Below are 14,008 nucleotides of genomic sequence, written 5' to 3'. Positions count from 1 at the left end.
GAAAAAAAATGACATCTTCCTCCTTGCAGACACTAAACATGTCCTGTTTTATCCCAAGAAAGAATAGATCAATGCACTCCACAGTGCTCTTGGCTGGAGAAGGGTGACTGCCTGTCTTGTTTTAAAGAGTGCCCCTTATTTGGTATCTAATGGACCATAGTCCATATCCCATAAAAATGACAGTGACAAGTGGTTTATTGTTTTTTTTTCTTCAGGCCAGTAGATACACAGAGTTATGTAGCGTGATTGGGGTTGTGGTCTTTGTAGGCAGATGCTCTGAATGGCAGAGGGAAATTTGCTTGGCAAAATGCACGTGGGACACCAAAGCCTCCCAGCATTGCTCTCAGTGGGGCATCCTGCCATCCTTCCTTGCCAAGGAGGCCAGAGCCCCCAACTAGGTTTTGCCCCTGCCTGTGCACCCACACAGTGAAGGCAGGTGTATGTATATCCCCTTCCCTAAAGTTTTCTGAAACACGCTCAGAAGTCCAGGAGCTCCCCAGAAGCCAGAGCTGGAGAGGCTGAGGCGGCATTTGAAATTCTGCCCTGATCCCTGCAGTGCCTGGTGGTGCTGCGTGTGTGCTGTTTGTCCAGGCATAGGAATACATGGTCCGTCACCCCTGCTGCAGGCAGCAGAGCCCCACCAGCTCATGGCTTACACCAGCTGGTTGTCTTCAGACCGTGCCCCGCCACACATGAAATACCCTCCAGAAAGGGCTTTTGCCAGGAGAACGTCTCTGCAGTATGTTCTGGTGAACAAGGCTGGGTCACTTCAGGTGAATTTTGTTTTCTGTTGGTGCTCCCAGCTGACGGTTAGGCCAGCCTGACTTTGTAGCATAGGCCAGACCTCAGAACGTTTAAAGTCAATGTCATCTTGCAGGTACTTGCCAAAAGCGAAGCAACCCATTGCCTTGTGTTCTGCGTTTGTCCCCGTCTGTCAGAGGGCTACCAGGGTCACGTCGGTCTGTTGTATGGGAGTGTGGGTGGACTTTTTTGAAAAGCTGTAATTCCCATCTATGTGAGACTTTTTAAATCAAACGTAGCAAACCCCACCCAAGATGGGAGAGAAGCTTTCCTTGGTCAGGCTGTTCAGACAAGAATCCCCCCAGATTCCTCATTTTCTGAATGCTCAAAGCAAAAATCCTCTTTAATCCATCAGTAAACAGCAAGTCCTTAATTAGAGGTGAGCTCTAATGGTTGATTTAAGGTGCTTTTATGGTATGCCACAATACCCGCTGTCCCCTCAGAAGGCGTGAACTCAGACTGCGCATGCAGTCCTGCGTGCTGCCCTCCCACAGTCATTTTGCAGAGGGGAACCAAGGCTCTGCGTGGGGATGCCCAGGAAAAAAACTCGTCCCAGGCCCCAAGCCAAGTGATGTAATCTCTGGATAAGTCCTGCTGTCCACCCAGCCACTGACCTCCTTCCAAAGGGGCCTTACTGCAGCGGGCAGCTCCCTGGGACAGGGAGGTCCTGCAGGTGCGGTGCCTGAGTCAGAGCTCCCGGATTCGCTGTCCATCTCTGCCACCGACTGCCTCTTGTTTACCTCCCTCTTCCCCATCTGTGTGATGGGGTAATGCTGCTTCCCTGCCTACCCTGGGGAGGTTACAGAGGCGTGATGATGGCTGTGAAGTTGTTTGAGCTTTGGATGGCAGGAGCTGTGGTGGTGTTATTAGCATTGGTGATGATGATGCTAATTACTGAGCTGCTGGGAAACTCCCCATGGGAGGAGGCAGGACAGGGGAGGGGAGGCAGGGAAAAGTGAAGGGAGGCGAAGTGAGCTCAGGGATGGAGAGGAGCCTGTCCCTGCTGGCAGCTCTGTCGGGTCCTGGGAGAAGGGCTCAGCCTGTTGGCAAAGCCGTGGGGATGCTGGGATGGATAGGAGAAGCCATGGCCCAGGTGCTGCGTAAGGTAGGATAACGTGCCAGGGCCCACAGCAGGTCCCTCCGTGTGGCTTAGACCTTCCTGCCAGTCCTGTGCAAGATGCTGGTGTTGCACACGATGGAGAGCTCACACAGGAGAGTTGCATCGCTGGCGGGGCAGAGAGATGGGCTTCCTTACCCCTCCCATGGCCCCGTGAAGTGGCGGAATTTCCCAGCCATGGCTGGTGGTCGCCGGGAGGAGAGGGGACCGGCACTGCTTGGGTCTGGGGGACAGGCAAGGGCAGGGTCCTCTTCACCTTTGAGGTCAGGTCTGGAGCTCCCATGGGAATATTGAGGGCTGTGAGTGCCTGGTTCTCTACAGGCAGAGCAAAGGTGGGTTTGGGAGAAGCTGGTGAGGGTGAGACGCGTTTGGTCACATTTTCTCTCTTGCAGTAGAGCCCTGAGCAAAAGTAGCTGCATTAGAGCTCGGTCCCTGTGCCTGCAGTTGTGGGCAGCCAGATCCGAGTGCTCCCTGGGACTCGTGCACCGCACACCTTCTGAGTTTCCTCTCTTTTAAAAGTAACATCAAAGCAGAAGGTTTTGTACCACATGAAGCTTGCAGACATCAAAGGCTTGCTCATAAATTTAACTCCTCTTCTCCGCTGTGGAGAAGGTTGTAATGCTCCAGCTCTTGACTGACTTGGTAACAGCTGTATTTTAGAGGGTTACTAGAAGGATGGGATTTTTCTAACACCTCAGAAATATCAGATTGTGTGTCCCTCACCCCCCCTCTCTGAGAGAGCAACCACTGTGGAAAAAGGAGAGGGCCTGTGTATTCCTGAAGAGACTGCCTGGGGAGGTGCTGGGGACCTACCCCAGTTCTGGGCCTTGTGTTTAAGGTCAGCACCGAGCTAAAGTCTCTGAGGTCAATGGGACTGTGCACGTGCCAGAGTTCAAGGGCTAAAGCACTTTATTGGGTCAAGGTCCAACAGCTGGAGCAAAAACCATGGAGAGAGGTAAGGAGCAAATCCAGTCCTCTCCCCTCCTTGGGAATGTGTGCTCTAGAAATGGTCCTGTTCATCTGAACTCTCCTCTTCCCAGGGGAGTGCATCAGCTTGAGGGAGCATTTCCTTGCTCTTCAAACTTGTCCTCCACCCTGTCCTCAGCAAAGACCATTTATAGTCAAGAAAAAGAGGAGCCGTGTTTGATTGCAGTGACGACTTGCAGAAATGGGTTGCTGATGTATTTAGACACCGAACAATTGGCAAGCACGCTGCATCGCCAAGCATTCCCTAGGACAAATACTTTTATAAGACCTTTTTTATGATTACAGTGAGAAGCAACCATAAAAGAAGGGAAAATTTTGTAGATCATACCCCCTGCCCCAAAGGCAGGTTGCCGGAGCTCTTTTGATGGTTTTCTCTCTCGTGATTTACTAGGGGATTGTCAGGTTGCAGGAGCAATGCAGAGAGCAGATGCTCATGGTTGACCTTCTGCCTGGCCTGCAAGTACAAGAGTTCAGTTCCTGGTGTCGCTGGGCAGGGAGCAGAGCCGGAGGGCAGCGTAGCATCCGTGGCAGAGCCGGGCAGGGAGGTCTTGCCTGTCCCTGCTGAATCATGTGTTGTCCAGGCAGCGCTAGGATGTCAGGTGCCCCCGTCCATCCCCTGTGACTTCACTGTGCACTGCAGAATTGGCCAGATGGATGCTGGGATGCAAGGATAAATACAGCCCTTGGGGGCTTCCTCCCAGACACTGGCGCTCTGGCCCCAAAGCATCTTTTCCCTGGTTGTCTTGTATGGTTTGAGAGAAGATTAAACTGATCCTTCCTTGCAGTCCCTCAGGAGCTTGAACGTGGGGGGTTGCACCAGGCGGCTTTTGCTGCTCTATGGTGGCTGTCTGTGCATCTTCCCTCTTTTTCAAGATGAATACTTCTCTTTGTCTCATTGATGTGTAAACTACCTGCACACCCTCCTTTATCCCACCACCTTTACCTTTTGTTTAACTGCACGGGTGTAATTATGCCATTATCCTTGGTCAGACTTTCTGGTGTTTCGAGAATCTGAGAGCAAGGGGGGATGGAGACAAAGAGAGAAGCCAGAGTCAGGGAGAGGGAAGGCGGCTGCTGCTAAATTTAAGACTGTTCCTATGACATCTGGAGGCTGCTGTGCTGGTGTCAGTCCTGTTGGAACTGCGCAGGTAAACACTGAGCTGCGGCTTGTTCTGTAATGCTTTATCTTCCTGTTCAGTTTGTGGGACCTTCTGTAGTGCTCTGGGCAGACGTGGACCTGGGAGAGAGGCTGCGCTGAGATAATTCCTAGCTGGAGGCAGGATGTGCCAGAAAACTTTCTAGAGGGCTTGAGTCTGACAGGTATCGGGAGGCTCTTCCAGGGATTTGGGATGTTTGGAGAAGCAGCCAGTGATCTGGTTGCCTCCCCAGAGTCATCTTAAATTGTCTGACCTTTCTTTCCATATGTCTGTATGAGTCTTTTTGTTAAGCTCTAGGGCCCTTCTTTTCTTTAGCTCCTCTTCTCTGACTCAGGTGGGCTGATTGCACAGATGCTGCATGAGCCAGGAGAGATTTAAAAAACGCTCTCCCAAATCTAGAGATGCAGCAGAGACAGCAGAGCCAGAGCCAAGACTCTCATGAGTTTTGCAGTGCAGAGCCCTGACACGCTGTTCCTCACTGGGACTTTGGTGCTAGCATGGGAGGCAGGGAAATAAACAGGTAGATAGAAAATCTCTGCAAAGTAACTGCACAGAGATGGTGGGGGGAGGCAATAGCATTTTCTGGCTTGCGCTGCCTGTGCTGCATTCATTGCCTCAGAGGTAAATTATCAGTTTCTTCCTTAAATATTAACAGCTGCCAGGTAATGAATTCCCCCTCTCTGTTTTATAATGGCACTAAAATTGGGATTTGCCTTGGTTTTCTCTGTAATTATCCAATGAGAGTGTGTGAGTGAGAGGGAGGCATGGCAGAGCTGGGCCTTGCAGGCTCTGCTGCAGGCGAGTGTCGTGCCTGGGGGACTGAACCCAGGCACGACCCTTCCCAAGGGGCAGCTCCAGTGTGCGGGGCTGGGGCTGCACAAGCAGTTACATGAGGCTTATGGTTTTACGATCCTTCATTAAGTTACTTTTTCTCGTGCAGAGGGGCGGGTTTGGGAGGTAGGCTAGCATACACAGTTGGAGTAAAAGCCAGAATTACCTGCCAGGCTCCTCGGCATCCCACAGAGGAGAAGCTGGTCCTGGTGAGGTGTGGTTGGGAGAGTGCGTGGGGAGGGAGCCGCGTCCCTGGCAGGGAGAGGTGAGGCAGGAGTCATCCTGGTTCTTCGGAGCGCTGGGGCCAAATGCTGCAGTTACCTCTCTGGGCAACCCCCTCCTCACTGGGGATGGCACCTGCATTTCGGACGACTCTGTGACTTGAGATTTGGTTTTGTGAGAGACCAGCTGTCTTCAGAGAGCTGTGCATGGTTCCCTGCGCTCTGCTGCTGAGTAACAGTCAATGTAGTGCCAGTCCAAGGCTCTTCATCTGCATCCTCTGCCTTGCTTATCTGGGTGGCCAGAGGAAGCTTCCTTAAAACCACCCCTGTGGAGTCCAAAACTGGGAGCCCAGAGACTCTGCCTTACATGCCTTGGGCACAATGTAAACGGCTGCCTGGCTTGATTTGAGAAGCAGCAATCATCTCTTCTACCTACAGCTTTTGCTTATGAGAAGGTCACGGGCACTGGCTGCTTTAACTGCCCTTTGCAGCCAGGTCCCAGGGGTGTCTCTGCTCAGAGCAATGGGCTTTGCAGCACCGAAGAGACTCTCAGGTGATGCTGTTTTCGTTGTGGGAAAGTGACTGCTCTGCTACGGAGCCCTTGAAGGTGCTGTGAATGGTTTTGACATTTCTTAATTTAATCCAGGAAAAGGCCAGACTGTGACCTCTGGGTCACCTGCCAATATTTGACCCTTTTGGGTGCTGAAGCAGGAGAAATGACCCCTATAAGGTGCACTGTGCAGCAGTGCAACACACAGGACAAGTGTTAACTATTCCCTCCCCTTTGTCCTGCAGACAACATGGAGGACAAAAGCTAAGTAGAAAAAAGAACCTGTCACCACTTAAAAGGGGCAGATAACTCCCACGCGCTCTGTGGGACAGGACTGATGCTGGCAGGGCATCTGGTATCTGTATGGGCCACAGCATAATCAGTATCCTTTATCTGGGGCAATGATGGGTTGAGGACTGCTTGCTCAGGGCTGGTCCCAGAGCTGCCCTTGCAGTGTCCTACCCACATTTTGCTCTGAACAGAAGCAAGGCAGAGGTATCGCTGCCTGTGTGTCAGCCCTTAGGCCTTGTCCTCGGTGAGATGCTTCGGTGCTTAAGGTCCCAGAGATAAAGCTGAAGTCCTTATCTTCCTGCCTTTGGGATATTCTTGTTGCTGGGACACCCTCCTTCTGTTTTTTCCCCACTACGCCTGTCCCTTGATTTTCCTCCTCCCAGACCGAGGTCAGGTTGTGAATCAAAGCTGTGCTGTGGAAAGGCGATAGGAGGCAGGATTTAACACAAGCCTGTGCTTGTGCATCAACCACACGCAGAAAAAAGAACGTACTGGTTGCCCTGTGTGCAAGGATGGCTGTGCAAGCCCTCAGCTGTGCAGAAGTTACACGAAGGACCCAAGGTCTGGATGCTTCTCAGATCCCTTGGGCTGAGGATCAGGGGAATGTATGAAAGCATATCTGAGACCCCATATTCCATCCATAACTGGCTAGGTGTGGAGGCCAGTTTTGGAGCTAGAAAACTTTAAGAAAGAGCCGCTTATCAGAGGAACCTGCTCTAGGAAGGAGGTAGAACTGAACTGGTTGTCCAAGGTCCCCCAGCAGACCTTTGCTGGAGATTACGACAGAAGGTCTGCAGACCGGCTAGTCCAGTGGTCCAGGCTGGAGCTGACTAACCAAGCTACTGAAATACATTCTTCTTCCCCTGACTCATTGTAACTGAGTTTTCAGTTATTGGTACTTTGAAGCCATAATTGAGGTCTGCTTTCCTCCTTGCACAGTCTTTTCTCCAGGCAAATTGTTAGCCATCAAGTGGTATGAGACAGTAAAAGAGGTGTTATACTCATCATTTCCTAGAAACTGTCACTTTAAAGAGAACAATACTAAAAAGGGGGATGAATCGGAGCCAGACCCAGAGCAATAAAACTCCAAATGTTTGACTTCTCTCAAAATCTGGAACTCTTCATTCATTTCTAGGGTCTCTGCCGTGCCTGGGGCACTTTGTACGTTCACAGTTCCGGCCTCTCACATTTAATAAACTGCACATGCCAGAAGAGCTTAAAAAAAAAATCATAGTCCAGGTTCTCTTTGGATGTAAATCAGCATAACTCTGCTTAAATCACTGGAGCTATGATGATACCAGATGACACAGGGGCCTCCAGTGACTGGGGATTTTGTCTGGTTTTCTTGCGTGAATATCTCTTGCTTAGGCAAATGCGAGTGCAAGAGGTAGCATGGCTGTGCCTGTGTTTTGCCGGGGTGCCAGCAGTGACCTGTATCAGTGCTGGGGGCTGAGCTCCAAGCCGTGGCTGGTGGGATCTGGCCTGTAAGGGAGCACCTGATGGATCCAGCCAGTCTCTGTGTGTGGACTGAGGCTGGGAAGGGAACGTGGTCTGGCTGTGCTTGCTGGAGCTGTGCTGTGTGGGTCTACGTAGATAATCTTTTCTGTACCAGTAACTTGTGTTTCTCTTTATATAAGCTATATTTAAAAAACAGGGAAATGCACCCTAATAATGAGAGTTTTGGGCTTCATTTAAGGACAGACCTGTAGCAGCGCAGGAGCCTGTATAATCAGATCAGTTATGTCTTTACCTTATCTTTGATAGCAGCTGTTACCAGCTGCTGGACAGGGCTATGACGCTGGAGGCTCTCCCAGAAGACACAAGCACAGCACAACGTTGGGGCAAGTTTGGCTTTTGTCTGTTATTGCCCAGCTTTGGGGAGGCCAGATCTCAACCTGTGAGCAGCTTGTCCCGTGTGGTCACTTGGGCATCCTGTCCAGAGGCCATCCCGCTGCCTTCATTCATCGCCAGCGCAGCTCCATCCCCAGCATTCATTTGCAGTCAGGCAGGAGAGTTCAACGACCCAGGCGATGGGCAGTAACCTCCTCTGGTAGTAGGTTGTTCTCTAGCCCACTGCTTATGGATAGACGTGGCCCCATCCACTGCCGATCCTCTCTTCTGGATTTAGGATAGCCTTGGTGTGAGCGGAGGTTTCGGGGTCTCTCTGGGCTGTCCTTGTGTCTGTGCTTGGACTAGGTGCAGGAAACTGAGGCTCCCTAGGAGCTGGCTGAGGGTCCTCCACAGTTGCAGGAGTAAGGAGAAGGATGTGAATCCATAAATCAAAGGAGCCTGAAATGAGGAAGGTTCAAGTGCTGTTTCTTGGAGCTGTCATGATAAAAAAACTATCGTGGCAGCAGGGGAAGGCTCCCTCTGCCCCTCTATGAGTGTGAACGCAGCTGGCGGGCGGGGGGATGTCAGGGTTAGAGGTGCAGGCAGGCAAATCCCAGCTGGACAGGAGAAGGTCTCTCTGCTTTTGGCAGTCACTGCCGGCTGCCTGCTGGGCAGGGCACAACCTGCGTCCGGGGTTAATGTGGCAGTTGCGAGCTGCTGCTCACACCTCACCTTCAGCCTGCATCCACGTTTCCCATTAGCACTGCTATTTTTGAGCCTCCCAAGGCAATTAACACCAATTAATCTAAAAAAGCCTAAATAATGGTTTTTCAGATCCCACGGCTCCTTCCTGTTCCCCCTGCGGCCCTAGAAGGCTGCAGCCTGAACCTGGCAGAGAGCTGAACCCAGTTAAGTGCTTCATGTGCAGGGACTGCTGGGGAAGCTTCTTGGAGAGATGTGCAATTAGAGAAGGGCCCCGAACGATCCCATGGGTCCAACTTTTCCATCCCGGATCGTGGTGCGTGTGCCACAGAGAGAGTTGCAGTTCCCTGCAGTGCTCATTATGCTGGAGGAGAAGGGGGAACCAGCTTCTGCAGATCCGTGCAGCCCTCTCTTGAGAGCCAGCAAAGAGTGAGACCACTGAATATGCTTGGGTGCAGGAGGTGCAACTCCCCTGGGATGTGCAGAAAAGTCCTGGGAGGACTTTTTGCCTGTATCTAAAGCCATTTGAATCCTAGTATTCTCTGGGCACTGTCATGTGGAGCAAATCAGCCTCCCCGTCTTTGCCTTCCCTAAACGGGATGCAGTTTCATCTTGCCCTTTTTTGTTTTGCGGGGTGCCTTGCATAACAAGGCCTTGATCTTGAGTGCGGCCTTCAGGCATTACTGGAATAGGAGTAAATAATAATTAAGATTTGGGCGTTTGCTGCAGTGAAGGGTGCTTATATGAAGGTTAGATGTGCGTTATGGGTGCTAATGTAGATGGGTGTGTGCGGATCCACATGGTAACTTCACCCGATCGTTACCACCCCTCGTAAAGGTGCTGCATCTGTTCAGCTGCTTTTTAAAACAGCGCTGTGCTAAGAGCAAGTAGGTGTCTAAATAAAAGTATGTTTCAAGAAAGCGGCACAATTTTGGCAATCTAGAGACAAGTAGGCTTTTTTACAAAGCGTTTTCAAAGCAAATTGTCAGTAGGTTCCAATTTCGGATGCACCAAGCGCAGTATATTGTGGGGAGGAGGGCATATCTGCTGCTGGGGGAGCGTTGGATCATTTCCATCACTGAAGAGGAGCGTGTCCTTCACTGGCAGCGGGCTTATAGGCACCTGTCTCCTCCATCACCTCCTACTCCTCGGTAGGGCTGGAGTAGGGAGGTGGTGGTGCGGTCTAGTGGATAGAGTAGGTGACTGGGAGTTGAGGACTATATATTAACCTTGGCTTCTGCGCTAATTAATCAGGAATATGGGTTATATCCTTTAAAGCAATGGAGTTATTTCAGTTTAGCAAATTACTGCTGCTCAGCTGAGACTCAACAGCTGAGCATGGTCCTAGTTCCACCCCCCTCCAACTGCAAAGTAAATCACTGCAACTAGTTTCAGCTAAAACATTGTGCTTTGCTGCTTGGGCGTGTTACGGTGTGCACGGCTAGGTACCGCAGCTCTGTGTGAGGGTGAGCATCGGTTACACTCCAAAACTTTCTGCTTGCTGGCATCTGCCTATAACCTGAATTGTTTCGAGCAAGAAGTTCAAGTTCACTCCCAGTTTTGGTATTTAAGGGATCCTCCAGGTTTTTGACGGGCCAGATTGACCTCTATAGCTGCCCATCTCCTTCCATAGACTAGAGAGACTGACCTGGAATGTTAATGCTTCTAACTTGTCTCCTTGTTTAGTAATTTAAGCTTCAAGTGCTAAATCTAGGCTTGCGTGTTTCTATTAAATGGTGACAGGGAAACCCAGCCTGGCATGGTAAATGCTGTCAAAACCTATATGGAAAAGTTGCTATGTTAACTACAGAGTATTGCTGTAGCTCTCTGAGGTCTGTTCGAATATGCTGACTAATATATTGCCTCCCAAAGAGAAACCAGACATAATTTCCATGCCATGGATGCACTGGTCTCAGGAGTGAGGTCTGGCTACCTGACTTGTGATTTCAAGGTAGATTACTGTGTAGCTGGGGAAAAAGTGTAAACCCAGTATTAATAAGGTTGTTGCACAAAGTGGCCAAATCCGAGCACAGTGGCACTAGCTTTCAGGCAGTCGGATCGGCACTGCAAGTAGCAGAGGTGTCAGTAACACTTCAGCCAGACACCCACGCAGGCACGCCACGCTCTGTCTCAAAATAAAATAAAAAACGCTATTGTCCCCTGCTGTTGATCCAAAGGCGTGGATTTAAGCCGCGTGTGGCAGTAGGGCATGCTCCCAACAGGTCAGCAGTTACTGTATTAGGGAAGGAGGGAGCGTGGGTGAGTTATTTTGATTTTGTTTGAAACAATAAAACCCAAGTTATTTGAAATCTTAACAACAGAACCAGCTTTTAGCACTGGCGTTTATAGAGATGAGTGGGCGAGTTGTTTAAAGGAAAAAAAAAAATCTTTGAAAACAGTCCAAGTAAGGGTGATAATTTCATCCTACAAGGGAAGCGCGGTGCGCACGTCCTGTGTTTGAGCAGTGTGTGCATGGTCTGCCCCAGGGGCTGTGGCTGTGCAGTTTGCAGAGCACGCTGAAGGGCACACGTGTGCCACGGGCACACTCGGGTGCGCACTCACAGCTCCCTGGCGCGAGAGCTGGAACCTGCAGTTGCAGGTGGTGTCTCTGCAGATCACGGACATCTCACTCGCTCTTCTTTGCTGCATCCTAAACCCAGATACAAAAAGTCGTTTCCTCTTGCTGTTCCAAGCACCGACCTCTTGTGTGTGGGTTCTGTTCCTGTATCATACCTGTCTTCTGCATTTCACCCTCAATACCAGCTTCAGATGCCCCCTTTCATAGCTGTCCTAAGTCGACTCAGCTCTTTGGATATGGGGCAGAGTCTCTGGTTCATTCCCCTACCCCTCTGCACCAAAATATCCCCTTAACTCAGCCCCCCAGCAGTGCGGCAGCGAGGAAACAGCAGCCACAGCACAGACGTTCAAGTTCACACAAGCTGTGGCAGCGTCTTTGCCCCCGCATCAAGCGTGACAGCAGGCAGGTGAGCTGTGCCCTGCCCCTTGCCCTTCCTTGCCCCTTCTTTCCCTCCTCAGTTGCTGTAGCATTTTTAAAAATTAAATCACAAACTAAATTGAAGTTTAGTATGTGAGCTCCCCAGGCAGCAGCTTAGTTTGAGGCCGATTCCCAATTGTCTCTTGCCTTCCATAGCCTGTGGCATTAGAACAAAATAGGTGCAGAGTAATTGCCTTTTGCCTGCCCTGTCCTGATACTAGGATTTTGCAAGGTCCTGCGCGATGGAGGGTTGGCCTCTTCTCCTGGCACATGACAGATGGGGCTGCCCCACAGGACAGATCCTGGCCAGCATCACTGGTGCTCCAGGGGGTCCATCTTGCATGTCTGCAGCGTCCCCACCGTGGTGGTTCTGCCTGTGTCTCGTCAGCACAGGGTGTTTTATCACTTGTTGCTTCAGAGCTTGTGTTTGCCCTTGAGCACAGCCTGACCCCCTCCCCGTCAGCCAGATCGGCCTCGTGGGCACCGATGGACTCGCAGTTCATGGCTGCCCCAGCCCTGCTGCTCTCCTTCTGGAGATGCTTTATGCATCTGTGTGGTTCACAGCCCCTCTTGGGATAGGAGGGGGCTGGGGGCTGGGACCCTGCCCTGCACGCAGCCTGGCGGTGAGGGGGGGCCAGGGCCAGGTACCAAGCCAGGAGTCCTGATCTCAGGCCCCACACAGTTTCCACGTTTCTAATTACTGTGTGACTCCTGGAAATAAATTACTGGTGTGGAAAGGCACAGGCAGTCCCCCAAAGCTGCATTTGTTCAGGATAAAGAAATTTCCTATTTTTGCAATGAAAGATGAGAATGAAGTGTAAGAGGACAGTGTGGACAGAGAGCCGAGTGTGCCAACATGGTTCTGTCCCCACTTTGCCACTGCCCTGCCAGGTGGTCTTTGGCAATCTGCTTCTCTTTCCAGTGACCCATTTCACAATCACAAATTCACATTTCATATTCACATTTCACAAATGGGAGGTAAGAACAGCTCTTTGGCTGTTGCATAGCATTTCCATCTTTCCACGTTCAACCTTGTTGCAATTAGAAATTTCCCTCTGTTAAACAGTGGTACGTTTAAATTAAGAGATCCTTTTGCAATAGGATAAAAAGGATCCCGTACCTAATAATATGAGGAGCAGGAGGACTATCAGGAGCTAAAAATGGTCCTTCAATATTTTGGTGCTTTAAATCTGATTGATCATATTGTGTCTGTATGTGCACAGTGCATTTACTGTCGTGGTGCGCGTGCCTGTAGAGCTGACTGTGTTTGCAGATGTAGTTTAGGAAAATTGATCCCAATCTATTTTTAAGGTAAAGTGTGTGTGGTGGGTAGGAGGTGAGGAGGTGGAAGTAAAGCTAAATATTCACATAGCTCTACTGTGTGTTTAAGAGCATCATCTAATAACACTGGGATCGTGGCAGCGAGGTGAGGGAGAGAGGAGAGCGCTTTGCTGGAGTCCACCCCCTCGTGCAAGGGCACAGGAGCGACTCCGGGAGGAGCGTGGCAAGCAAGGCTGTCACTTTAAGCTGCATCTCGCACCCAGCGGGTCATTGGTGCTGGCGACATTCTTCACATGGCTGCGCGCTCCGCATAAATCTCTGCTCCGGCAGCCGGAGCGGAGCTGGGGAGAGCTCTCTCTGGCTGCTGGTGGTAGCTAAAGAGCATCGAAGCAGCAGCCCCGCATCGCCAGCCTCTGCCCTGTGAGGTGAGGTCGTTCTTGCCCGTGGACATGTAAAAGCTGGAGCCTGGGGAAGAGCTGGCTGCTGAGGTCAGTAAGTAAAACTCGGTTTTTGTTTGTTTCCCTTCTGTTCTCTGAAATGAGAGGCTGGGTCGGGGGTAAGAGAAGGAGGTAGAGACAGAGATACAGAAGAGAGATTTACTCGGGCCAGGGCTTGGATATTGCCTGTGTATGCTTGTTTTTTTTAAAGTTTGCAGGTAGCTTCATTTTGAACTTTTTATTATTAATATTTTTTGCAACTTTCTGGGAAATAGATGCAAGCAATGCACAGACTGCTCGGGCGTCTGCTGATGTCTTACAACTGCGTGGCAAGTGCAGTTGGTGGTTCTCCGTGCCTGGCCATGCTTACTGGGGGAGGACGGGGTGTCTGCTGGCCAGCCCTGCCTTTCGGAGGGACCGTGGCAGCGGTGCTTAAGGATTGGCATTGAAAGGGAAGTGCTGACCTCAGCAAAGACTGGACAAGTTCAACAGCTTTTCTGACTCTGAAGATGACGGTATCATCAAGGAGTGGAGACTCCAGCCAGCACCGAGCTGTTGGTGGCCAGGGACCGGGAGAGTCCCACTCCTGAGCTCAGAAACAATGCTCCAGACATTTCACCTCCCGGTAGAACAGGCTGTGGCTTTTGGCTAGGGGTTTCCTTCCACAACTCTCCTCCAGCCCCCCCCCTCACCTTCTGGGAGGCTCTTTCCAAACCTCCCCTCTGGTGCCTTTCACCAGGTGAAACGACGAGGTGGGGAAGTTAATTCAGTGCCTGATGCACCTGCGAGGTGATGGGGTTTGGGGTTG

General features: G+C 50.9%; 1 protein-coding gene across 8 annotated transcripts in view; it reads left to right on the top strand.

The window, feature by feature from the left end:
- Nucleotides 1-14,008, top strand: part of GPSM1 (G protein signaling modulator 1) — an 84,287-nt gene that overhangs the window by 58,227 nt on the left and 12,052 nt on the right. Inside the window, exon 1 of one of the 8 annotated variants that reach the window (XM_076355027.1) lies at nucleotides 12,868-13,251. The exons of the other annotated variants lie outside the window; for them this stretch is intronic. The gene's annotated coding sequence lies outside the window, so the exon portion shown is untranslated. Of the gene's footprint in view, nucleotides 1-12,867; nucleotides 13,252-14,008 lie in introns of those variants that run through there. 8 annotated transcript variants of the gene reach the window in all.

Source organism: Aptenodytes patagonicus, chromosome 18, assembly GCF_965638725.1.
Source record: "Aptenodytes patagonicus chromosome 18, bAptPat1.pri.cur, whole genome shotgun sequence".
Taxonomy (NCBI): Eukaryota; Metazoa; Chordata; class Aves; order Sphenisciformes; family Spheniscidae; genus Aptenodytes; species Aptenodytes patagonicus.
This window is presented reverse-complemented; position numbering and strand designations above follow the sequence as displayed.